Raw genomic sequence first — 27575 nt, forward strand, 5'->3', positions numbered from 1 at the left:
TAAACCAGCATTATGGCTTCATGACGGAAAGTGTAGCAATTCTGCACAATACACAAGCAAGTTTGTCATTTAAAATAGCAGATATCTGTCAGAAGTTGGTGCTGACCTTCTTAACTGCAACTGAATGTTCAGACTGTTATTTCTCCATCCTCCTCAGATGCATTTCCAGTGTTGGGCTCACAGCCCCATGCTTCTTGTCTGCTTCCTAGTGGGTTATGGGTTGTTTCCTAGAGTCTAGATATGAAATGAAAAATGATTATGTAATCTATTTCCCTTCTTCTCTGCAAAATTCAGAGGAAGGGTCAAAGCTTTGAGACATACCACCTCCCTCTGCTTGGTGGAAAGAGCAGATTTTGAGGATCTATAGACATAGAGTTGGAATCTTGGCCAGCCCCTTCCTACCTGTAGAACTTTGGGCAGATTGCTTTATCTCTTTAATTCTCAGCTTCCTTCCCAGTCATATGAAGAGCATAAGAACTGTTTCAGTGGCTTGTTGTGAGGGTTAAGTATATGGTTTATATAAAATGCCAACAGTGTCTGACATGTAACAAGCACCCAATAAATATTCCCTATTGGCACAGTGCTTACTGATTTTTAAAGAACTTCATTACATTTTATCTCATGGGACTACATCAAGGAGGTAAAAGGCATCTAGCTGAATTAGTTTTCCATTAACTTTCCAAAAAAATAAATACAGACTGCATTCTCTTGGAGTCACAGTTGACTTCGCAAAGATCTTATTTTATTATGATACGTGTATGTTTTCTTCTCTACTCACATTTTCCCTCACCCATCATATTGTTAGATTACATATAGACTGAATCCTCTACACTTTTTAAGTTATAAATCTTTTCTTGTGCTATTATGAGTTTTGGGTGATTCCTTCAGCCAGCAATGGATGATTAAGGGCTGAGGGGATTGGTGTTAATACTATAGGAGAAGAAAACAAAAACTTTGATAATTTTAATAATAATGACTAACACCAATTGAATAATGATTCTGTGCCTAGTTCCTAATTGAAGTTTTCTTTTTTCTATGAAATCATAGTTACTCTTCTCTCCACTCTGTAAGGTAGCTATGACTATTACTTGCACATTGCAGGTGAAAAAATTTAGGCTACGATGTTAAATAATTTGTCCAAGGCAGTATACTTAGTAAGATTAGCACTGGAATTTAAATCCGTGATTGTTTGATTTCAAAATTGCTGTTTTTCCCCACTCAGCTCTATAGTACAGATAAATTTGGGTTTAAAATAGGGAGGTTATATTCCTGGCTGATGTGTGTTGTGTGAACACTGTCTGAGTGGATTAATTGTGGCAGCTAAAAATAACAGGGTGTATTGTTGACTTTTTGTACAGTCTAAACTTCTTTTCTGGATGACTTTAAAATATGAGTGTGTTGCTGCTCTTGATTCCTAACAGAGAACTTTAGAGACCTGGAAGCCTGTCCTTTGTGTAACTCTTTATGTATAACGTCAGATTCTGTGGACAGGTGGCCCCTGATCTGCATCCCTAACAGGAGGGTTAGTAATGAGAAGTAAGGGTAAAGATAGAAGCTAGAAAAACAAATAGGCTGTACCTTCCTGTCTGAATTATTCTCTCATTTTTCTCATCCCTGACAGCTTTCTCAATAAATTGTCCTAGCAAGTAAATCCATGAGTCTCTATCCTTGTTGGGAATAGCATCATTTGGGCAAAGCTTTGCCATCAATTTTTCATTTAAAAACATTTCCTAAGGTAAACATTAAGGCCTGAATGACAGCTATAGTTTGAGATTTTTACTTTGAATTATGAGGCTTACTTGGCTGGACACCATTTTTCAATGGCAACGATCCTTCCTGTTTTAAAACCTGATTGTTAAAATACAGGACATATGGGAGATCTTAAAAAGATCAAGTTCCAAGTATAATTCTTTTTCAAGTAGGCAGTGGAGTCTGGTGCATAATGTTCCAATCTAGTTTCACGGTCCTTTTGATCAACCCAAAATAAAACTGAACAAGACAGCATCTCTCAAAGGGTTAATACCCTGGAATTTCACACTTAACAATTGGCATTATGTTCTTTGCATTCTTGAGGAATTTTCTCACTGATGTCAAAAGACTTTGGTTTGTTATGCAAGACAGTGGTCCAGTGACTTTGCATATCACATTCTCTTAACATGAGGGAAATCCTTGCATGCTAATTGGAGAAGGAAAAAAGTAGTGCAAGTGGTTCTTTGGCTACAGATGAATTAAATGAGGGAGGGCATTTAGTGAAAAAACAAAGCACAACAAAACCGTTGCAAATGAGCGGGCATTCTTTTGAAATGGCTGCTTAGTCTGGTCGTTTTGCGTCTGTCTTACTGCTGTGCTGTGTCACTGTGATTCCAGTTTCGGGGGGGAAACACTTGAATGTATATATGGTTTGTTTTTTATTTTTCTGATTGCTTTAATTACCTATTGCTGTATAAGAAATGACTCCAAACTTAGTGGCTTAAAATAACAACAATTTATTGTTTCTTAAGATTCCATGAGTTGACTAGTTCAATTCTGTTCCGTGGGGTGTTGGCTGGTCCCTATGTTCAGTTGGTGCCGGGGCTGGGCTGGAAGGTCCAAGACATCTTTTCTCACATGTCTGGTACCTCAGTGCTTCTCCACGTGACCTTTCTACCTGGCAGGTTTGGGCGCCCTCATAGCATGGTGGTTTCAGGGTAGTTGGACTTCCTCAGGTAGCTGGCCTTCAAGGAAAAGAAAGCAGAAGCTGTTAGTCTTCTTCTTCTTCTTTTTTTTTTTTTTAACTTTTAAATTATAAAGCTGTCAGTCTTCTTAAGGCCAAGCTTGAAAATGGCAGCATGTTACTTCCACCATATCCTGTTGGTCAAAGGAAGCCCTAGAGTCAGTCCAGATTTGAGGGAAGTCGGGGAAATAGACCCCATTTCTGGAAGGGTGGAGTGGCATGTCCCTACAGGAGGAAACGAATTGATGGCCCAAATTGTACAAGTAGAGGGAGGACTGAGGGCAGAGGGGCTCGTCTTAGCTGGTGGGAACACCAAGGGCGGAGGAGAGTTTTGTCCCACTTTCTGTTTAGGGTTCTGGGCAGACACTGCTATGTGAGTAACTTCATGCCAGCTTAAAAGGGGTACACTTCCAAGTGACATAAGAGGACAAAATGGTGAGGTCAGGTGGAAGGGGCCCCAGGGCACTCACCAAGCCTCTCTCAGCTCCTGTGTGATGGCAGAAGGAGCCAGGTGTTCTGGAATTCTTTCAAGGGAGGTCTCAGAAGGCAGCTGAGTTAAGAGGCAGTGGGCTTAGGCCAGGAACTAGGTGGAAAATGAGACCCAGAGCTGGCTGTGGCACCACTGGAGGCCAGCCAGTGGCACTCTAAGGCCCTGGCCACCAGCTGTGGACATCAGCTACAGATGTCCATGGAATATCTAGGGTTGTAGAGCTAGCCGGTTTCACTCCCATGGTCACCAGGCCAGGCAGCAACCCAGACTAGCTGCTTTGCTGCAGAGGGCAGCTAGGATGTAGAGGACAACATGTGATTTGCATTCTCCATCTCTCACATCACCATAATGGAGACACTCTTCCCTCTCCCCATACACCTGGTTACTGTTGGTTTTTGGGGTATTTTTTTCCTGAGACAGAGTCTTGCTTTGTCACCCAGGCTGGAGTGCAGGGGTGTGATCTTGGCTCACTGCCACCTCCACCTCCCAAGTTCAAGAGATTCTCCTGCCTCAGCCTCTTGAGTAGCTGGGATTACAGGCGCCCACCCCCATGCCTGGCTAACTTTTGTATTTTTAGTAGAGCCAGGGTTTTGCTATGTTGGCCAGGATGGTCTTGGACTCCTGACCTCAGATGATCCGCAAGTCTTGGCCTCCCAAAGTGCTGGGATTACAGGCGTGAGCCACCATACCCAGCCCTGGATACTGTCTTGATGAACAGAAATCTGAGTGACTGAGCATGGTGTCTAAAAAGACTGAACCTAAAGGAACTGTTTAATTTATTGCATAGGAGTAAATATTTGCCAGACTTTTCTACAGTTGGGTCTCCCTTTTTCCAGTAGTCTGAATAAAGTCTTCCTGTGGATGTTAATATCTTAATCGTTAGAGCCTCTGGCTATATTATCTTATATGGAAAATGAGACTTTGCAGATATGGTTAAATCAAGGATCCTGAGATGGAGAGATTATCCTAGGTTATCTCAGTGGACCCTATGTTATCACAAAAGTCCTCATAAGAGGGGGACTGGACATCAGAAGCAGAAAAAGAGATTATCCAAGGTTATCCCTGTGGACCCTATGTTACCACAGAAGTCCTTATAAGAGGGAGACTGGATATCAGAAACAGAAAACGGAGAGATGATGATGGAACCAGGTATTGGAGTGATGCATTTCGACGATGAAGAAGGGACCATGAGCAAAGGAAAACAGGTGGCCTCTAGAAGCTGGAAAGGGCATGGAAAGCCTCCTGCTCCCCGTGCCGAAGCCTCCAGAAGGAAGGCAGCCCTGCCAACACCTGGACATTAAATTTCCTACCCCCAGAACTATAAGAGTCAATTTGTATGGTTTTGAGCCACTAAACTTAATGTGGTAACTTGTTAGAGCAGCCACAGGAAACTAATACACCCTTCTCGTCCTAAACCAGCCACTTAGAAACATTGAAGCTACAATTTCTTTGCTCATTTGAGTGCAGAATAAAGCTAATAGAGTTCTATTTTATTTTTTCTCCCATTCATTTTCCTAGTAAGATATTATTTCTGACTATTTGATGAGCAAGAACATTGAGGGGTAAGGAGTGAAGTTCAGTAACTTTGCCCAGGTTGAATGGTTAATGATTGCGCAGGATTAATCTAAGCTGCAGAGACACTGTCTGGGAACATCATGCAAGATCAGGGTCTCATATAAAAATGTATTAAGTAGAAGTTTATATACAGAGTAAGCTTTCAGTATCTCAAAAATCTTATTTCTGAAGTCCTATATTGTAGCAACTTATTGACATGATGATTACTATAATAGAAATAATAAAACAGTTGCCACTACGTGACTCAAATTATCCCCTGCTTATTTTGAAGACCTCACTCAACTTCTCAAGAAATAACCAGTGTACCATATTTGTTCCATTTTCAATGATACAGGCACTTTTCAATTCATTTATTACTTTTGTAAAGTTTAGTTCTAATAAAGCTCATAGAGCCATAAGAAAATCTCTTTAAACCTTGTTTTTCTATTAAAAAAATACATTCTGGGTTGTAAATTAGGAGGCCAGGAATTCTTGTTCCCTCTTTGGAGGTGATTGTGGTGGTGGTTTGAGCTGTCTCCTTGCCTAGATCTAGGTACCTGGACTCCACAACTGTTCACTCTTCGCACTTCTCCGTCTGTGTAGAGATGGCATGATATTTGTCTGAACATGAGTATACCTCCAGTTTACCTCTCCTTGAGCTTTTCTGACTTAGAAAAGCAGTGAGCAGTTGCCCCCACTGAAGGTCTGGGGTTGCAGACTTACTTAGGGCCTGCTCATGGGTCTGGGGCATTAAAAAATAATGTCCATATGTTGGGGACAGCTTGTATTAAGAATAATCTTTGTGAGCCAGTTAATGCTGTGAGAGATTTTTTCCTGACATTGTCATTGTGCTATTTGCAGCACAAGTTCCAACAAAACAACTTTTCCATTTTATCATCGGGATTGTAGAAGCAGCACGTAAAGTAATTAAAATAATGGCACCAGGGCAATCTGTGTGAGAGATGCTGTCAGGACTGGAGACAGAATGCAGAAATTTCCAAATTTCTGTGCGTACTCTTTGGTCCTTCCCAAGGAGCCTTCGTATGTGTTTCAGTCCTTGTGGAGGATGGGAAACTAGGATTTTGTCAGCGTCTGGGTATATATTGGAAGTATGGAGCTGGTTGAAAAAAAAAATTCATGAAGGAGATATAAAGCAGAAAATTAGGGTAAAAACACATGGTTTTTGTCTGGTCTTTTGCATTTCCTGTGTGAAAGGTGAATCCTTGAATCTGAAAATGAAAGCCATCTCCAATGTCTCCTAGGTAATATGTCAAATACTGTCACGGACCTCAGATCCCTTTCACTGCACTCTTTGTTATTTCTGAATGTGAGCTTGACACACAAATCTTCTTTTAAGAAGGCTTTCCAGAAGGCCTACTGTAGCTGTGTGCATGCTTTAAAATAAAAGTAAATCCCTTTCTCACTTAAACAAAACAAAACAAAACAAAACACCAACCTATTTGTGTCCATGAAAAATATCTTTGCATGTCTAGACAGTAGTGCTGATCAGCTGCCTTTTGTAAGGAAGGGATACAGAAAAACTATTATTCTCCCCAGAAACCTTGTAAGGTCCTACGTGACCCAAGTGACCTCTCACTCAACTAGTGAAACAGGAGCCAGAAGTGTGCAAGGAGCCTGAGCTGGAGCTTGATGCTGATGTTATAAATCAGCCTTGGCATTACTGGGCTTTCCTGTTTTTAGCCAGCAGTCCTTGGGGACTGTTGCTGATTGAGAGTGAAAAAGATTTCGGAACCATTGTAAGTGGTGACACTGACATATCATTAGGCTTCCACCCAGATGGCATTTGTAACAGATAGAAAGGAAACTGTAATGGAATTAACTTAAAGAGGAAAGAATTAAAGCACAATTTTACAGGCATACGTAGCATTGGAAGGATCGAAAGGGAACTTTTATTTGGTCTCTGCTTTTGCTAGATACTATGCTCCGTGTGTTGTAGGTGGACTTCAAAATAATGAGAAAAGGTTTTTGTTTTTCATTTACAGAGTGGCCAGGAGGGCCCTATGCCTGCTAGTTGAAGTTATCTGTGTTTACCTCTCTGTTTCATGTAAATTCAATTTTTTCCCTCTTCTTCTCCTGGGCATCTTCATTTTTGTTTTTTTTCTTTTGGTTTGTTTATGACTGTAAGTCATTAAAGCAGTTCCCGAAAACTGTTCTTAGGTCTTTAGCTGTTGTTGGATGCAGTTGAGAATTTTTTGCTTTCACAATGGCCCAAAGTAAATTGTCACATGTGGTTTAAGTCTGGACCCTGCAGTGACCACTGGATTATCATATCCATATCCAGTCCATGATGCACTGAATTTGTTACTAAAATATCTTCTACCTGGAATATGAGAAAGTGCTGGGGGCATTCATTGTTTTATTGCAGGATAGCTGTTTTCCCCAGTCAGCTACCTTTTTTTTTTCTACAAAGCTGTGGAAAAACCACATCCAAAGCATATTCAAGTGTGTGATTGACCCTCATATTGAACAGATATTAAAATTGCCCATTTCATGGCATGAGGAAGCTGCTCATTGAACAGAGATGTACCCTCCATCATCCATATCTGCACAGATGAGAGAATGGAGGTTCAGAGAAGTAAAGGAACTTGTTCAGGCCACATCGTCAGGTGAGTAGTGGAGCAAAGACTCACACCTGGTCCTGTCTGATTACAGTGCTTGTGCCTTTTAATTTTTCTTTTCTTTTCTTTTCTTTCTTTTTTTTTTTTTTGAGACAGAGTCTTGCTCTGTTGCCCAGGCTGGACACAATCTCGGCTCACTGCAACCTACATTTCCCAGGTTCAAGTGACTCTCCTGCCTCAGCCTCCCGCCATGACACCTGGCTAATTTTTGTATTTTTAATAGAGACAGGGTTTCACTATGTTGGCCAGGCTGATCTTGAACTCCTGGCCTCAAGCGATCTACCCGCCTCGGCCTCCCAAAATGCTGGGATTACCAGCGTGAGCCACTGCGCCTGGCTGGCTTGTGCCTTTTTATTACAGAGCTTTTCAAACTTCTGCAGTGAAGGACTATTTTTTTTTTTGTTTTGCTTTTGTTTTTTAAATTTCCAATCCGCTGTAATACAGGGCTGACTGCACAGGATCAGCATGCTGCTTGCATCACATGCACCTCGCCCAGGCCAGTTGGCCAACACCTAAACAGATTTACATCTTGCTCAGCAAGATGAGTCCTGCCATCACATGGCTTGGATGTGGTGGCAATGGCCAGACTGCTGTAAATGTGGATTATCAATCCTGTGATGTACAATGCCATGGACCAGCAGTGATCAATTCACAGATCATGCTTGAAATAATACTGCTTTGGTTTAAGGGTGAGGGGAGCATCTGTCAGGGAAAAGCCAGACTCCTTGGACTAAAGAGAAGCATTGGGAGTGCAGTTGGGAGGCTAGGAATAGAATATGTGGAAGATGTACCCTTCAGCGTGCAGATGGTGTGGTTTTCTTATTCTCTCCAGGACAAACTTGAATTCCAGCAAGTCATGTTCTGATTCAGTATATGCAGATTTTTGTTCTGAAGTCAGATGGGGACATAATTGCAGTGTCCACTATAGGAAAAACACCAAGTGATTTCTAATACCTACAACAAGCACAATTTGCCTGGTAGAAAGGGGCTCAAAAAGGGGAGGGCAGGCCAGCGCCGTGGCTCATGCCTGTAATCCCACTTTGGAAGGCCAAGGTGCATGGATCGCTTGAGCCCAGGAGTTTGAGACCAGCCTGGGCAACATGGTGAAACCCCCATCTCTATAAAAAATACAGGAATTAGCTGGGTGTGGTGGTGTGTGCCTGTTGTCCCAGCTCAGGAAGCTGAAGTTGGAGGATTGTGTGAGCCCTGGAGGTCAAGGCTGCAGTGAGTTGTGATTGTGCCATTGCACTGCAGCCTGGATGACAGAGCAAGACCCTGTCTCGTTAAAAAAAAAAAGAATTAAAAAATTTCTTAAAAAAGTGAGCTGGGTGCAGTGTCTCACGCTTGGAATCCCAGCACTTTGGGAGGCTGAGGTGGGCAGATCACGAGGTCAGGAGTTAGAGAACAGCCTGGCCAACATGGTGAAACCCCGTCTCTACTAAAGATACAAAAAATGAGGCGGGCATGGTAATGTGCCCCTATCATCCCCGCTGCTCTGGAGGCTGAGGCAGGAGAATCACTTGAACCCAGAGGCAGAGGTTGCAGTGAGCTGAGATCATGCCATTGTACTCCAGCCTGGGCGACAGGGCAAAACTCCATCTCAAAAAAAAAGAAAAAACAAAAAGGAGGAGGGCAACATCCTTGCATGAGTTTCTCCAGAAAACTTTATTAATTCACTTGGTGATTTGTTCTCCTTCCTTACTGAACATCTCCTGTACACTAGGCATTTTGCTTGATGCTTCATGATTAAGGTAGTATTCCTATACTTTGTAATTTACAGCTGCTGGAGGAAAGGAAGAAGTAACAAGAAGACATTTTAAAAATTATTAAATAAACTTGAGCATTAATTTTATTAGTTTCCCCTCTATAATTAACAAGTTTAACAAAAATACTGTTTAATGCTTAGTTATATCTTTTTTAGGTGATTAAATAGGGTCTTTGTAGTAATTTTATTTTTAAGGGCTTTAATCAGGAAACTAGTATCTAACTAAAACAATGTTTCTATGGGAAAATCACATTCTACAGAAATATTTTTGACTTCAATGCTTTCCTCAAGAATAAAACCTGTCAGAAGTGTGAATACTGCCTGTACTTAGCAGAGCAATTTGTTATGTGAACCAGTATTGGTAAATGTCCCCAAATGGTACCATTGGGTTTCTTTGGCCTGAGATATTATAATAAGCTGGAATTTTATGTTCTATAAAATACAGAAAAAATACCATGGTCTATTATTTATTTATTTCTTTGTTTGAGACAGAGTCTCACTCTGGCTGCCAGGCTGGAGTGCAGTGGCGCAATCTTGGCTTACTGCAACCTCCACCTCCCAGGTTTAAGCAATTCTCCTGCCTCAGCCTCCCAAGTAACCAGGACTACAGGCGCACACCACCGCGCCCGGCTAATTTTTGTATTTTTAGTAGAGATGGGGTTTTGCCATGTTGGCCAACCTGGTCTCGAACTCCTGACCTCAGATGATCCACCCGCCTCTGCCTCTCCAAAGTGCTGGGATTATAGGTATAAGCCACCGCACCTGGCCCATAGTCTACTATTGATAATATAGCAGACCTATTTCTATGGTGACTAAATATAACAGAAATTAATGATGTTCTCAAAAGCTTTTAAAATGATACTGAATATGAGTATGTGGCAGAATAAGAAGTTTGGTCTTAAGTCTTTGATTCTGATTGTTCACAGATTCTTTTCCTTCATGTTTGATTTTACTTCTGTTTCATGGTATGGAGATCTCTTTCCCTTGGTATTGCATGTGTAGGTATGAATGACATGAACCCCTCTTCCCAACACTTTGCTGTGACAAGTCAAAGATGCCATGTATTGCTAGGGATTTTTAATTCAGCTTCTGTCTCGAGTAGAAATGAATTTACTAGAAGAAGATGTAGAAATCTTAGTTTTATAGTAATCAATGAAAAATGAAATTTGCTTATATTTCAATGAAAAATGAAAACCAAACAGCTTCTTTATAATTTAAATCTATTAGCAATGTTTTAAGCAAAGATCTAATTAATGTATTTTTTAAAATATTGCTATTTGTCTTAGTTCCCTTGGCCAATCCTCTTTCTTATTGTCCCATTTCTGAGTTTCTGTAAAGAAAGACTTAAAAACTTGTGGCATTCTCTCTCTTGAGTCGGTCATTTTTTTTTTCACTTTGGTAAAGACACCATTGTGCCTTGGTTTTAATATGAGGAAAAATGAAGGTGGGAGTGGAATTTGCATTAAATATTTGGAATTTTTCTTCCTCCCCACCCTCAACATCTAAAATATGCATGGGATTTGGAAAACAAATTAGAAACAGGATCTTTCACAGATATTTTAAAAATGCATTTCTAAATGGTGGGGAGTTCTGATTTCTGAATAGTGCCATTTCATTTAGGAGCTTAGGTTACAAAGTTGTATCTAATACTCTTTTTCTTTTTCTTGGTTTTTATTTTAACTTCTTAAAGATTGAAAGTCTTTTTAAGAAGTTAGTATGAAATATCTACTTTGCTAATATAAAGTAGTTTGCTAGTATAAACTAATAATGGTATAAGCAATATTAATTTTATAGGTTTTTGCTGTCATCGTTTGTTTTTGATGTGGGATATCTGCTAAGGAAATAGAGAGTAATTAGACTCAGAAATGCTTTTGCTTCTTTGTCTCTCCCTGTCCCTAAACTCTTGGGTTAGTGGGAACATGGAGACCACAAAAGCTGTGATTCTTTCTCTTAGACGTTAATTTTAAAATAGCCTGGGTGTGGTAGCTCATGCCTGTAATCCCAGCAATTTGGGAGGCCGAGGTGGGCAGATCAAGACCAGTCTGGGCAACATGGCGAAACTGCATCTCTACAGAAAATACAAAAATTAGCCAGGTGTGGTGGTGTGCACCTGTAGTTTCAGCTACTTGGGAGGCTGAGGCAAGAGGATCACTTGAGCCTGGGAGGTTGAGGCTGCAGTGAGCCATGATTATGTTACTGCCTTCCAGCCTGGGCAACAGAGCCAGACCCTGTCTCAAAAATAAATAAATAAATAAATAAAAATAAAAATAAATAAAAAAGGACAGATGGACTGGAACAAACCATCAAAGATGCATTTTACAAAAAACACAAGTTTGGCCACTTAGCATCAGTGTCTATTCTTGCCCACTTTTGTATACATGCTTTGCATATTCCCCAGCACACACATGGCTCAAATATGTATTCATGGAGCAAATGGATGAAGGAATTAATTGGGTGTATAACCAACTAGTTAACCAACTAGCTGATTTCATGATAGTTGAGAACTCATCTGTGTGGGTTACCATTGTGGGTTGAAATCACCTGCATTTTTCAAACAGGTGCTCTCTCTCCATTTTGGTTGACTGTGTTGACAAAGAAAAAGACTCTGTAACACTCAGAAATCTAAATATAGCTTCACACAGATGCACACTTGTTATAATGATGCAGTATGGAAATTAACTATGGATTGAATTTTAATTATTTAAACTGCACACATCTCCTACCCCTTCCTCCCTCTATTGTATCACATGTAATTACATTATTATACATCAGTCATTTAACCAGGATAAACAATAATTGCTGGAAAACTAAGATTTTTAATTTGAAGAAAGGAATTGCTAAGTAAATGAAAGGGAAACATACAAATGTACTGTGTGAGTCTTTTGTGTAGCTGTTTGTTTAGCAATTCAGGAAGTGACTTAAACTTTGCCTGCCAATATTGGATGCTAGATTTTTATCAAAGGAAAGGTCATATCATTTTTCATGTGTGTTTAGTTAGAGATTTGTTTAAATGGAAACATAAGCTAGCAAGCAACAGTTTCACTTTTGGGGAATGATTTCCCTCATAAAAGCTTCATGTCTTATGCTCCAAGGTAAAGAGAAAAAAAATCATATTGGATGTTTTTTTTCTTTCTGCTCTGGGAAGTGCATCAAATGTAACCAACACAGTGAATTCAGACCACCTGTGAGATTCCAAATTGCTTTTCCTGAATCGTTGTTGAATTAAATAACAACATTTGATTATGGTACTTAAAGCAAATCAAGGAATATTCAGATGAATCAGTGGATAAACACATTTAATAGTAGTATGGACTTTGCTCTTATTGCAGATAGATTATTATCCAATGAAACCATTCTTCTTTCATGCTGTAAAGCTTTCCAGATTTCAGGAAGCCAGGGCAGCTGTATTTTTTTAAACCTTCACATGTGATCCAAAAGTACCATTTCCTAGGAGAAACGAAGATCTGTTGATTTACAGTATTTGTAAGCAATGGCTAAACTCTTTTCTGTAAACATCAGAAATACACCTGGTGAAGGAAAGCTCTTCTGCCAGATAAAATGGAATGTTCTCAGTTAACCAAGGGAGCAGCTTGGATGAGAGAGGCCCACGGAACAAGTGCTGCTGAGCATCTGATTCCAGCCTGTGAAGGATGTGAGGGAGTTTGCTTTCCCTCAGGGCTAGAGAACTATTCATATAAGCAACTCAGCAATTTCCGTCTATATTGCTCAGTTTGTCTTGATGTCTTGAAGAACATGCTCACTTAAAACTCATAGACTCAAGGAAAGGCAAGCTGGCTAGATTTAAATAAAACTGAATCATAGAAGAGGCTACATCTGTCAGAGAAAACTCTGTAATCATGGACAGTGCAGATATTCCTATCTGGATAGGTATTGTCAGTGGGACTGAAGATAGCTGAAATGTGTGCAAGAGATGGCTCAGAGATTGAAGAGTGCTTCCAATTTCTGTGAGTCTGAATAGTTCTAAAAATGTAGAGACTCATTTGGTTTGAGTTTATGTTCTGGCAGGTATTCTTGGTATACAATTCTGTTTTGCTACTCCTAAACAGCTTTTTGGTGACTTTTCAGTCATATTACATATGACTGAAATATATGTATGTGTATGTGTGTGAGTGGGTATATATATATATATATATACCCACTCACACACATATATATAGAGTGCAGGGCATAGCATAAGTTTATTAATGTTTCATTGAGAAGGTAAGACTGAAATACAATTACCGAATGTTGAGGAAAATCTATATTAATATATGAGTTTGACCTTAAGGGTAGGTCAGTGGACCTTGAACTATTTGGTTGGCGTCAGGCCGTGCCTGTGGTGTCTCTTCATTGGCCAACACAATGGCGTCTTTGTCTGGGAATCTCTACCTCTTATTAGGGTGGTCAACATATCACAGTGGTCTTTCCCTTCCCAAATAACTGTGAGAACAAAAGTGCCAATACAAGCATAAGCGCTTGCCAAGTACAACAACATGAGGTTCCATCAGCCCTAAAGAGGGGCAACCTAAGTTGGTCATCACAGCAATGGGATTTTCAGTCTTGCTCAACATTGGGGATTTGAATAGCTCTTAGGATAATCTCTTCTCTAGTGGTTAAGGATATAGTCCCCATAAAAGAAATCTGCTTATGGGCAATATTTTGCCGAAATCTGACCATCCACAGTCTGATGTGATGGCCAGGCCACCAGATTGAGGTTAAAGAGCTGAGTTATTTACTGACAAAGTCACCAACTTCTTCTAGCTCAGCATCTTGCTCAATAACCACTGTGTGCTCTTGTAGGCACATGAAGAGAATATTCAACATTTTCCCATTCTTTTTTTTTTTTTTTTTTGAGACACCCAGGCTGGAGTGCAGTGGCGCAATCTCGGCTCACTGCAACCTCCACCTCCCAGGTTCAAGCAATTCTCCTGCCTCAGCCTCCTGAGTAGCTGGAACTACAGGTGCACACCGCCACGCCTGGCTAATTTTTATATTTTTAGTAGAAACAGGGTTTCACCATGTTGGCCAGGATGGTCTTGGTCTCCTGACCTCGTGATCCACCCGCCTCAGCCTCCCAAAGTGCTGGGATTACAGGCGTGAGCCACAGCGCACGGCCCCCATTCTTTATTAAACTTGTAGGAAGCCTATTTATATCTCAAGCCTCTGATTGACAGCAGTTGATTGATTGTCCATGAAAGGTGGACTTTTACCGTTCTATGTTCCCAAGCTTTACTTAGGCAGAAAGCCATTGCCATCTTCTGAGACGAACCCCTGTAATGTAACCATAAAGCAGGAAGGATCATAGGCACCTGTGGAATTGTCCTCAAATTTTTTGGCAATGAAAATTGCAACTGAAGCACTGCTAATATTTTGAAGAAAAACAGTAAAATGGATTGTTACAATTAGTTCCTCCAATTAGGTATTCAAGAAAAGCATAGAAGTATGTGAAGGTTTCCTTATCTGTTTATCCAGTGACCTGTATCTTTCCACGATACTTTCAAATGGAATTTATTTAGCCTAAAAATGGAAATTAATTTTGCACTGATGGCCTGAGATTAGAGTTTCTTTGCATTCTGGAGATGAGGGTGGCTACTGACCTTTCTATCTTGCTTTATTATCTGTTGGTCTTGGCAGTACCTTTCTCTTCCAGGATGCATTCCCAGAATGGTTCAGTGAAACAAATGCTCTTTGGAGGACTTTGGCTCTTTGTGGCTGAGATAAATATATATCAACTTAAAGTGGGTTTTATTTTCCTCTGTGAATGAGTTCCTAGAGAATTGAAATTGTGGAAAGAACTAAAAGCTCAAATATAACAGAATGAAGTTTCCCTAAAGGATTACGGTCTGAAGCCTCAGTACATTGGGTAATTTTGTTAAAATAGGTTCTTCTTTTCAAAGGCTTTGAGGGTTGCTGTCAGTCTATTTTCAAAACTGAAGATGAGGAGAATGATTGTCAACTGCAGGTTCAATTGGAACATCGTGGGGAGAAAAATCTCTATTCTGCTAGTCGTTGGTTTTTGAAGCACAGATGGGGCCTGTGAGATTTGGGTGGCATGATGAGGGGAGGGGAGTAAGGGGCAATGCAGCAGGGTATAGGGGATTTAGACTCACCTTCCTAGTCCTGTTGCAGTTTTGAAACCTCTGAGTCTATTAGTGTCCGACAAAAGTGTTTGTTAAAATAGATCAAAGACTAGATTTCTAACCATTAGGGAAGGGAAAGACATTCTCAGAGATTCACAAGTGTACGTAGTTAATGGAACCATAACTTTTAGAAGTCAGTGTTCACAGGACAGATGGGAATAGCTGGAATGAAGTGAGCTTTGAATGCTGATTGCTTTATTTTATACTAGCTAATGAGTGAATGTGCCACACATCCTCTAACCTTTCTGGAAGGGTGAACAAATGGACAGATGTGCTGAGTAAGTGTTGGAAGACAACTACATGAACCCTTAGGCAATTAGGAGGAATTTAAAGAAATAAACCATGTGTTTACAATTAAACTAGGAAAAGCCTGTATATAAATCCAATTGGTAACACTTTATATAAAGATAAATGATAAAAGTCCTTAATATTTTTCATGATCTTTCAAAGTTTCTTTAAAAGTGGCAAGTGGCCTCAGAAATTTGAATTATCATGAAAGGAAAAGGAAGAATGACTTAAGGATGTGTATGTGTGTGATTCTGAGTTAAAGATTCTGGTATAGATCAGTGTCATGGAGACATTAGAGACAAATTTGAGGGTTAAATTTATTCAGTGGGCCAGGTGTGGTGGCTCATGCCTGTCTGTAACTCCTGCACTTTGGGAGGCTGAGGCAGGCAGATCACTTGAGCCCAGGAGTTTGAGACCAGCCCGGGCAACATGGTGAAACCCTGTCTCTACTAAAAATATAAAAAATTAGCTGGGCATGGTGGCATGTGTCTGTAGTCCTAGTTACTCAGGAGGCTGATGTGGGAAAATCACCTGAGTCCAGGAGCTTGAGGCTGCAGTGAGCTGAGATGGCCACTAACTGTACCACTCCAGCCTGAGTGATAGAGCGAGACCCTGTCTCAACAACAAACAAACAGCGCTCCCAAAACCCAACAACAAATAAATTTATTCATTGCATTTCAAGAGGAGCGAGTGTTTTGAGAAAAGACAAGGACTTTTGGTAAGTTGGGTTAAATACTGATATCTGCTTCTTTAACAGGATCACTGTTCTTGTCTATATCTGGAAAGAAGACAAACCTTGGGCAGCAAAATGCTGTTTTTATTATTAATGCAGTGATGTCAATCCAAACTAGATGACTGTGATTCATGGAATCTTCAAGGAAAACCAAATATTCTTTTTTAATAAAGTAATGGAGCTGGGAATTGCACATCTGCTCTTAAAAATCTGTTTTTCATAATACAGAACATATGTTAATCGTCACATCTTTTATTAAACTGAAGGAAAATTCTTGTTGAGTAGATTAATTCTGGATCCTGAAAATGCGGGACCATGGAGACGAGCATATCGAGACAAATGTCTGTCTGTCTTACCAACTTACCTCTAGAACAGTGATTTTCACACTGCTGGATGTGACCTTCACGAGGGTAATGAAATCAAGCTAGTGGGTTGAGAGTAGCATTTTTTTTCGTTTTCGAGACAGGGTCTCCCTCTGTCTCCCAGTCTGGAGTGCAGTGGCGCGATTTCCGCTGACTGCAACCTCTGCCTCCTGGGTTCAAGCGATTCTCCTGCATCAGCCTGCCTAGTAGCTGGGATTACAGGCATGCACCACCATGCCTGGCTAATTTTTGTGTTTTTAGTAGAAACATGGTTTTGCCATGTTGGCCAGACTGGTCTCAAACTCCTGACCTCAGGTGATCTGCCTGCCTTGGCCTCCCAAAGTGCTGGGATTATAGGAGTGAGCCACCATGCCCAGCCTGGGAGTAGCATTTTAAAAAAATGAAATGGAGTAGAAAATACAGAGTAGAATGTAGGAGCTTTTGGAAGCTTTTGCATTATTGCTCTCTCTTGTGTGTCTACACAGAGGTGTCTGCAGTCATGATGTAGGAGGTAACTTTCCTGTATTTCTCCTAGAGCTTCAGCTTTAGGTTTGCTTTAGGTTGGTGGGACCAGCAAAATCCCACCCCAAATTGGAGAGGTCTGGCTGACTGGTTGAGGCTAGGGTGATGTCTGATTGAGAAGGCTCGAAGACTCAACCACAGCTTTTGAGTCTCTGATTCTGCAGTTACATTATACCTGCAGGTTCAGGGCCTGAGCTTGTCTGTTTCCTCACAGATATTTATCACAGTGCTCTCTCCTTGGCCTGCACTGACCCAAGAATCAGAAGCAGTATGTCAGTGCATAAGGAAGCACAATTCATTAATTTTTTTTTTAAAGATTTTTTTGGTAACAGTTTTATTGAGAAATAATTCATATACCACACAATTTATCAATTTAAAATATGCAAATCATGCTTTTCAGTATATTCACAGAGCTGTGCAAGCATCACCCATATCAATTTTGGATTATTTTTATGACTTCGAAAGGAGACCTTGTACCCTTTAGTTATCATTTCCCAACCTTTCCTTTCTTGGGTTGAGGCTGTAGCCTCAGCGGACGCCTCAAGAGGAAAGATGAACTTTGGCATCTGTAGGCTGATACGGTGGTCTCCAAACTTTCTTTATTTATTAAATATTCAGTAAAAAAGCTTTTGAGCATGTACCCCCAATTTACATAGATGGAAATACATTTGTTGACTTCTATTTCAGGCTTTAAAAAAAGAAAATAAAACATTTGTAAATGATGTATGCCACTGTACTGATATAGTATTACATTATCAAACACACACAGAATTCAGCACTTAGTGAAAAAAAAAAGCTGGTATTTTCTCCACACGCCCCTGTGACTCAGCCTCTATGGGCCTCCCTCCCATTTTGATGGCCTTCAGTTAGCGTATACAGGCCCAGTTTGGTCTGGGCTCAGCTGACCCCTGGACCTCTCTCTCTCATCCCCTGGCACCCTTCCAACCCACTCCTTGCTCTCTGGCCTTGCAGAACTCCAGGCAGTGCTCCCAGATGCTGGCTTTTCTCTCCCGATGACACCCCACTATCTTGACTTTCCCTCTACGTGGAATGTTCTCCCTGTCCCCGTCTTTCTGGCAAGCTTGGTCTAATTCACACAGCGTATGCCCAGGTTTACCTCTTCTGCTAGTTTTCCTTACTCTCTGAAGCCCAGGTAGATGGGCCTACCTCCTTTTTCCCTTAACAGCTATACCTGTTTATTGTAACAATATATTTATTTGTTTGTGTCCCATTTTAGGCCCCAGGGATTGGACTTGTACCTTGCTTACATTTTCTCCCCCACCTTCTCTCTGTCTTACTTTCTTATTACAGCAGTGTTGATAAGTATATTCTCCCTTATACATGAATCTTTGCACTTTCCCGCATGTCTTCCTAGGGATAGATTCCTAGAATGTCGATGCCACTTTTTGGTCATAGTTAAAAAAATCCAGAAAAATGGATTGAGACCAGATTGTGAAGTAACTTGAACCTCAGATCTCCAAACATTAAAGCTTATTGATTGGGCACTAATCATATGAGTTTGCTAGAGCTGCTGTAACAAACTACCACCAAGTGGGTGGCTGGAACAACAGGATTTATCATCTCAGCAGTTCTGGAGGCTGGAAGTCCAAAAGCAGAGTGTCGGCAGGGTTGGTGTCTTCTGAGGGCTGTGGGGAAGGATCTGTGCCAGGCTTCTTGGCCTTCTTCAGGTTCACCTGACATCCTCCCCATATGCCTGCCTGTGTACCCAGATTCCCCCTTTATGATGGCACCAGTCACACTGGATTAGAGGCCCACCTTATTCCAGTGTGACCTCATTGTAGCTTAACTAATTACATCTGTAATGACTCCATTTCCAGATAAGGTCACATTCTGAAGGTACTGGGGGTTATGACTTCATATGAGTTTGCAGAGTGGCACACAATTCAGTCCATAACATTGATTGACACAAAATTAAAGTTATATATTATTAGGGAGATTTGATACACTTATAATGTCAAATCTTCCTAGTTAGGAACAAGATATATTTCTCTTTTTATTTAAGATTTATTTATATTTATTTCATCAAGTCAGTTTTATAGATTTATTGGGTTTGGGGCCTTAGAAAGTTAGAATATTTGTAAAATGGGATCAGACCAGGAAGAATATGGGTAAATCACATTAGGGAAGTAAGAGAATGGAGTGGGGTGACTGGCATATAGTTGGCACTCCATGAGTGTCTGTGGAGTAAATTTGCTGCATGAGTAGAGGGAATCAAAGTTAAAGAACATTTAATTTTGCAACGTAAAAGTTGTAGGGGATGATGGCCAGGTGTGGTGGCTCACACCTGTAATCCCAGCACTTTGGGAGGCTGAGGCAGGCGAATCACTTGAGGTCAGGAGTTTGCCTGGTCAATGTGGTGAAATCCCGTCTCTACTGAAAATACAAAAATTAGCTGGGCATGGTGGTGAGCACCTGTAGTCCCAGCTACTCAGGAGGCTGAGGCAGGAGAATTGTTTGAACCCGGTAGGCAGAGGTTGCAGTGAGCTGAGATCACACCACTTCACTCTAACCTGGGCCATAGAGCAAGACTCTCTCTCTCTCTCAAAAAAAAAAAAAAAAAGTTGTAGGGGATGTTGCTGTACAGTTTGGGTACTTACATACTTGAATTTGTCTAAGATTGTCCTTTATCAGGACAGATTGAGTTCTCAATTTGATAATTCCCTTTGTGTATATGGGTCATCATAGAGGAAGTGTAGAAGCTGAAATACTATTATGAGAAAAAGACTGCATAAAATAAACTCATTACCAGCAAGGTCTCCTTTTCCTTCTTTAGTCTTTAGAAATACAGATGATTGAGAATTTACATTACATGGAAAAAATAAGAAACACCCTAAAAGGGTAATTATTTTATTTTTATTTATTTATTTTTTGAGATGGAGTTTCACTCTTGGTGCCCAGGCTGGAGTGCAATGGCACGATCTTGGCTCACCGCAACCTCCGCCTCCCGGGTTCAAGCTATTCTCCTGCCTCAGCCTCCCGAGTAGCTGAGATTACAGGGATGTGCCACCACGCCTGGCTAATTTTTTTTTTTTTTGTATTTTTAGTAGAGACAGGTTTTCTCCATGTTGGTCAGGCTGATCTCAAACTCCTGACCTCAAGTAATCTGCCCGCCTCGGCCTCCCAAAATGCTGGGATTACAGGCATGAGCCACCGTGCCCGGCCCGAAAGGGTAATTATTTTAAAACACTTTTATTTTTATGGTCGAAAGAAGGCTCACAGATCCCCCGTCCTGCTATATTCTGTTGCATTTCCAACTCTTGAGAGTCTTTCCCTCCCCCGGGACCTCTCCTCTCTCCCTTCTCCCCCATGGAGTGCTGGTTCAGGAATATTTGAGGATTGGCCTATTGCGCAAACACTCAACATTGCGTCTTTCATCTCAAATCCTACAGCTGAAAGCAGAAACATTTTAAATTTGAAAGAATGGGAAACCTTTGCAATTCACAGATTTGCAGTTCCTGGTTTCAAACACTTGCCTTGATGTTTGTTACTTTAGTTCTCAGTTAAAACCTCTACCTTCGGGGTAGCACTGTATGTTCAATTATTGCATTCTTTCCTTTCCTTTCGTCTTTTTTATTCTGCACAAAATTTCGTCCCTTTAGCTAAGCTCCCACCTGCCCCATCTTCTTACCTTTTTTCCAGACATCTCCGTGCTGGGAAGCCTCTGCCAGTTGGACTTGTTTCTCAGGGGAGGCTTCATTCACCACTTTGCCTCCTCATAAGCCCTAGGCACGCTTTCTGGATAAACTCTTTCTTCTTTTCTTCTCAGGATCAAACAACTTAGTCCCCGCTTGGCTCTTCCCCTAGGCTCCAGCTCTAGTCTGTAGAGCCTCTCCCCACTGCCCTCCAGTATAATATTGAAAGAACTGACAAAAAGGCAAAAGCATGTTTTTGCTACTATGGCAACCATGCCCAGCCACATCTTCTCTCCCTTTTGAAGTTCCTTCCTTATTTTATTTATGTAAAGTTATCAGATAAAGCTGAGCTTCATGTTTTTAACTGTTTGCAGCCCTCATTTGAAGACTTGGCCTTATTTCCTTTCATAAGCCTTCATTATAGCTGTTTGGTACATGGATTTCTTCATCACGGATACCTAGAATATTTTCCCTGCCAATGGCCCCTAGAGCACTTCATTGTCTCTGGATGTACAAGTCCCTGTGTGAGAGGTGGTCAGTCGCTTTTCAAAGTGATTATGCCAACTTATCCTTCTACCAGTGCTATATTTGGGTTTCAGTTCCCTGCATCCTCATCGACACTGGGCTTTGTTGTATTTTTTGATAATTGCCTTTATGATATTCTCCTAGCTCCCTGAACTTTGTCTTCTCATCATACTTGTTTAATGCCCTTGCCAGTCTGTAGACTCTAAGAGGCAGGGATGGTGCCTGTTTGTTCACCATTCCACTCTCAGGAGTTCCTGAAATCCAAAACCTCCTTCCTTCTTCTGCACCGCAAGGCCAGTTTCACATGCCAAATCTTCTGCAAAGCCTTCCTCAATCCCTCAAAATCAGATGGCTCTTCCTTTTTTGGGGTCCTCTGTTGTTAGTAGCAGTTTTTGTGCCTTTTTAATGTTCACCGTGTCTTATATCTAAATGTGTACTTTTCTGTTGCCCTCAATAGATTAGCTGGTTCTTGAGGGTGGAGAAGATCTTCCTCATCTTTGCAGCACCCACGGTACCGGTGCCATGTGTGTTTTAGGTGCTTGATAAATATTTGAGTGAATACTTCAGTGCCTGCTGTGTTCTGGGAAATCATTCACCCCCTTCTTACTTGATGATACTCAGTGCTGTTGCTGACACAAAGGATATGTACCTAACGTAGGTTGTTTATTGGTGGCCAGGTGGTGCTCTAGAAGGACTGCAGCAAACAAGAGGACTTTTCACCCCACACCTGCCCCAGTGCTGGGATTGTCCAACCTCTTCATCTTTCTCAGTGGGTTAGGGAAAAAATGGTAATTATGAGATACCGTATATATAGATACACACACACATATACAGTTGGCCCTTGAACAATGCAGGGGTTATGGGCACTGAACCCCACCTAGTCAAAAATCTGTGTATAACTGTTGACTCTGCTCAAACTTAACTGCTAATAGCCCACTATTGACCAGAAGCCTTACTGATAACATAGTCAGTTAACATATATTTTGTATGTTATGTGTATTATATACTGTATTCTTACAATAAAGTAAGCTAAAGAAAAGAAAATGTTCTTTAGAAAACCATAAGGAAGAGGAAATATATTTACTATCCATTAAGTGGAAGTGGATCATCATAAAGTCTTCATCCTCATTGCCTTCACTTTCAGCAGGCTGAGGAGGAAGAGGAGGGGTTGGTCTTGTTGTTTCAGGGATGGCAGAGGCAGAAGAAAATTGACATGTAGCTGGACTCGTGAAGTTCAAACCTGTGTTATTCAAGGGTCAACTGCATGTATGTATTTATTTTGTGAGATTTCTGTTTATATCCTTTGCTCTTTTCTCTTTTGGGATATTTGTCTTGCTTGTATAACCTCTTCCTACATTAAAGGTATTAATACTCTCTCATGTCACTCACTTATTTGTTATCTAAAGCTTGTTTCTTAGGATGAATCTCCAGCCTGAGTGCCTCCATTTATCTCATTTCTCTGAAGGGAACAGTCTTTCTTTTTCCACCCTTCTGTTCATCTTCCATCTGCCTCCCCTCTTCTACCCTTCTCTCCTTGCCCCGCCTCCTCCAACACTCTTACTCTGGTCAACACCAAGTCATCCTTCCTATCTAAGTTTAAATATCACTGCTTTGGAGAAGCCTATCTGGTCCTCCCCTCCTACTTCATGTCAATCAATCTCCCTGTGCCCTGTTATTCTCTTTCAATGCCCCCCACCCTCACCACGTTCTCTCCCATAGCTGCCTTCATGCTCCCTTCATGACCCTCACCATCATTAGCAGTTACATGCACATGTAATGTTTTTATCCACTGCTACAATGTAAATCTCTTCCAGGACTGGGATAAAATCTGGTAAATAAGGGAATGGGTAAATTAAACAGCCAAGTGATTCTCTTTGATCACTGTTTTATTAAACTAAAATGATTTCTGTTTCATTAGTTGGTAAAGAAATTGTTTAAAGACTTCCACTTGCACTCTGAAAAAAATTTTATGTTTGCTAATGGAAATTAATAAAAATGGAGTGTTTTTCAAATGGGTGGATGATGGGGGGGGAGAGAGAGAGAGAGAGAGAGAGAGGGAGAGAGAGACAATGTGCATCTGGGAGCTAAACTACTGCATATTTGAGAGTAGGTATGGCCAGCTGTTCGTTCTGTGCTGGAGGATGCCGCACCCCTCCTGGTGTGTTTCCCCAAGCTCTGGGAGAAATCTGTAGCATTCAAACAGTCCCCTGAGTATGTGTCACAAGTAGTATATCTAGTGGCAGTGCACATTTCACAGCTATTGCTAAAAGATAAAGCAGAGACGCAAGCTATGCAGGGCACGTCAACATTCACAGCAAGCTATTTTCTAGAAAGCACTTGTGAATCTGATCTGATTATTAGGCTGTTTTCAATGCATGGTAGGTATGGTTTAAGGGCAATCCAATGCTCAGTGGTGAGAAGATGAGAGATCGAAATCCTGACCTTCTCTGATTCTGCATTAAATGCTTTGATGGCACAGAAAATGTATACCTGAGAGTTTTATAGCTGTGCTTGTGTGCGTACATGTGTGTGTGTGTGTGTGTGTGTGTGTGTGGTCAAATTTCATGAAAACATGCTTCTTTGACTGATTAGTTGGGGTTATTGACATGAATACCATAGATACAGTAATAAAATGTACTGTATTTCTCTATGGGTTTGAGTATTATAAATATTTATGTGTAGTTGATTCTCTAGAATGCAACTTTTCCAGATTAAAAGGAAAACAATAGCAGATCATTCTGAAATGAAGAAAGGGAGGCTGCTATCAATTATAGTGTTTAAAAGTATGGCTTTAGATAAAAGGATGATTTGTTATTTAATGTATCAAACAATATTGTGAGCAAATTCTGGTTGACCACATCTGGGTGTGTTCCCCTTAACTCTAAAAGGAGAGGGGTGAGCCAGGAGTGATTAGTTTGGAAACAGTCCAGGGGCAGAGAGGGTGGGGCTGGATTGTATGGAGTGGGGAGAAACACTGCTCAGCTTGGTTTTTACAAGTCAGAATGGGTATTTGAAGAGGACGCTGCTTTCATCCTGCTGGGTGCAAGGTCAGCTGCAGATGTTCTTTCATTGTTTCTTTCTAATCAGCTTCTAAGAATGTGGCTTAAACGCTCAGCTATTTCCAGGTGGTTGGCATCATTTATTGAGTTGTCTGCTAGAGTTATTTCATATGCTGCCTAAAATGACTCAAAAAACAAAAAAACCCAAATAAAACAGCTGTACGGCAAACATGCTGATGAGGACCTCTGCATTTAGTTGCTTCGACTCAGCACACAAGTTAATTTAATGTTTTGAGTTTGGTGACTTATTCAAATCCTAAATTGTTACTGCTGTAGTTAGTCTGTAATGTCAAGAGTCTTGTTAATCATGGTAGTTACATTAACCTGTTGTTAGAGAAAGACTCTTCGACCTCAGACAAGATATCCAATGGTGGTACCTTCTGACTTGATACTAACACATAAGAAATCTCTTGTTCCTTTAAAATAACTAGTAAAATTACTTACCTGGTTAGTGAATTTGCATTTCAACATTCTTTTACTTCCAATTTTATTTAACTCCTGGATGTGAGGCACACTTTTTTTTTGTTTGTTTGTTTTGTTTGTTTTTGCCTGCATGAGTTCTTGTAATACCAGTGAAACAGCTAGATCAGTATCTTTGATGGCAATAGTGAGTTTGTCAGTGAGACGATTTGGCCTATTGAGGTTGTAAAACTTATGACTCCATAGCTGCATGAGCTTTAATGGCCATTTTCCAGAAACATGGCTAGGTTTATATTTCTCACACAGCTTAAATTTTAGGTTTATGTCAATTTTTGTTTTTGGCCTCACCCTGGATAGTTTTATTTGCATCTTTGATGCAAATTTTCTCATTTTTCTTATTATGTTTGATTGTTTTGGGTGTGTGCGTGTGCGTGTGCGTGTGCGTGTGTGTGATGTTTTCATGCCCAAAAGAGCAATTGCAAATTCCCTGGGTACACCAAGTAATATGCCTTGTCTTAAGCAACTAATTAGACAAAATTGCTTTTTTATCAGACTCATCTAGACTTACAACAATGCTGTATGCCCTTGACCATCTTCTTTGACCAGTGTTGCAGTTTTGACAGAGACGCTAAGGCAGAGGGAGGGAGGAGATGCTGCCTTTATCAGTGGGCTGCTGCTTTATAACAAACCATCTGCTCTAGTTATTAGGTTGGTGCAAAATAATTCCGCTTTTTAGCATTACTTTCAATGACAAAACATAGTGGCTGAAAACAATAACAGCATTTGTTTCACTCACAGACCTGCAATTTGGTCAGAGTTCTGCAGGGCTAGCTTGTCTCTGTTCCACTCACTGTCAGCTGGGTCAGCTCAGAGGTTTGGGGCTGGAATCATCTGAAGCTTGTTTGCTCACATGTCTGGTGGTCGATGCTACAGGTCAGCTGAGACTTTAGCGAGACTGTCAACCACCATACCTACATGTGGCCCGGGCTCCCTCACAGTATGGGGGCTGAGTTTCAAGGCGCGAAGACAATATTCTCTTCCTACGTAAGAGCAGCAGTCTGTGTCACAGAGGCTAAGACCATCAGAGCTTGAGGGCACAAAGGGAAATTCTACTTGGAACCTGGCATATCAAACCTGAAAATTCAGAATTTATACTTTGGTTAGATACAGAGAAAATGCACGTGTGCTCTCTACAGTAGATGTAATAAATCTCTTGAGTTTATTAGATACATAGCTCTCAATTTAGACAAGTTTTCTGAAATATATACCTTAATTTCTCAATTGGCAATTAATTTCATCTTGCTTTCACAGTCTTACTGACATTATTCTGCTTGTAATAAATTTGATTATCTTGTTGAATAGGTATAGACAGTTTATTTTCTGGAGGCCTGTAGAAAGAGACCTTGAGGAGAATTATGGATTGATATTTTTATATAATGTAGGGAAATTATGTGGATTTTAACTGGGTCCATTATACCATTGGTTTGAGAGGTGATGTGATATTAATAAGAACTAACATTTTTTGAGCATTTTTTCTGTCCTAGGCACTGTTGTAAGTACTTTACATAAATTGCTTATTTAATCCTCCCAATAGTACTGAAGCAAGTAGTTTTATTATTTTTATTTTATAAGTGAAAAAACAGTGGCCCAGGGAGGCTAAGTAGCTTAGCCCAAATCATAGAGTCACTCAGTGCTGGGGCTGAGTTAGAACGTAGGCAGTGTGCAGTTTGGCTCTGGAGGCCACATCCCTAACGAGGGTGAAGGTAGACTTTGGACAAAGCCATGGCCTTTGACTTTCATTTCCTTTAAGAAATCACATGATGCTGCATTTGTGAACAGTTATACAAATCCATTCAGAAAACATTTGCAAATCATCTGACTGGAGATTTAAAAAAAAATCCTTGAAATAGCATCTTTGCCTTCAAAGACTTTGTTATTTAGTAAAGGTATTAAAATAAGAACATAACTAGACTATAAGGCAAATAATGGATAAATAGATGAGGAACTATGAAATGGGAGACCTCAGGGAAGGGCAAGAAAGAGAAAGATATTTTGAAAATAGGAGGCAATTAATAAGTATGTTGATAAGATAACTAAAACAGTATAATTGGATTGTTTGTAACACAAAGAAAGGATAAATGCTTGAGATGATGGACCGCATTTACCCTGATGTAATTATTATACATCATATGCTTGTATCAAAACATCTCATGTACCTCATACACCTGCTATGTACCCACAAAATTTTTTAAAAAATGGATGCATAGTATCTCACTCGATGAAAGGAAGAACTTGTAACAAGCCAATCTCCTTCTTTTGCACATTAATCTTGCTTCCAATTTATTTGCTACTACAAAATGATTAAAATGAGTGACTTGTAAAAAAACCAAATAAATATGTTGAAATTAAATCAAAGTTTGAACAGATCTTGAGAGGTACCTAGTAATCGAATAGGGGTGGAATAATACTAATCACATATGTGCAGGAAACAGCACATAGTTCAGTTTGGGTTTGGGCAAGGAGAGAGTAGGAGCCAAGGCTGGAAAGGTGAGTTAAAGATGGATTGTGGGCCAGGCGTGGTGGCTCATGCCTGTAATGCCAGCACTTTGGGAGGCAGAGGCGGGCGATCACGAGGTCAAGAGATCAAGACCATCCTGGCCAACATGGTGAAACCCCATCTCTGCTAAAAATACAAAAATTAGCTGGGCGTGG

At 40.6% G+C, this 27575-nt stretch overlaps 1 protein-coding gene and 1 long non-coding RNA gene across 9 annotated transcripts in view; one reads left to right on the forward strand and one right to left on the reverse strand.

The window, feature by feature from the left end:
• The window catches only part of LIMCH1 (LIM and calponin homology domains 1), a 339607-nt gene that overhangs the window by 70051 nt on the left and 241981 nt on the right, over positions 1-27575 (forward strand). The window lies entirely within an intron of this gene.
• Positions 2471-25884, reverse strand: LOC134758313 (uncharacterized). Its single transcript, XR_010133370.1, has 2 exons — positions 25664-25884; positions 2471-2714 (listed from the first exon to the last, which is right to left on the reverse strand). It is a non-coding gene; the product is annotated as an uncharacterized lncRNA (long non-coding RNA).

Source organism: Gorilla gorilla, chromosome 3 (genome assembly GCF_029281585.2).
Source record: "Gorilla gorilla gorilla isolate KB3781 chromosome 3, NHGRI_mGorGor1-v2.1_pri, whole genome shotgun sequence".
Taxonomy (NCBI): Eukaryota; Metazoa; Chordata; class Mammalia; order Primates; family Hominidae; genus Gorilla; species Gorilla gorilla.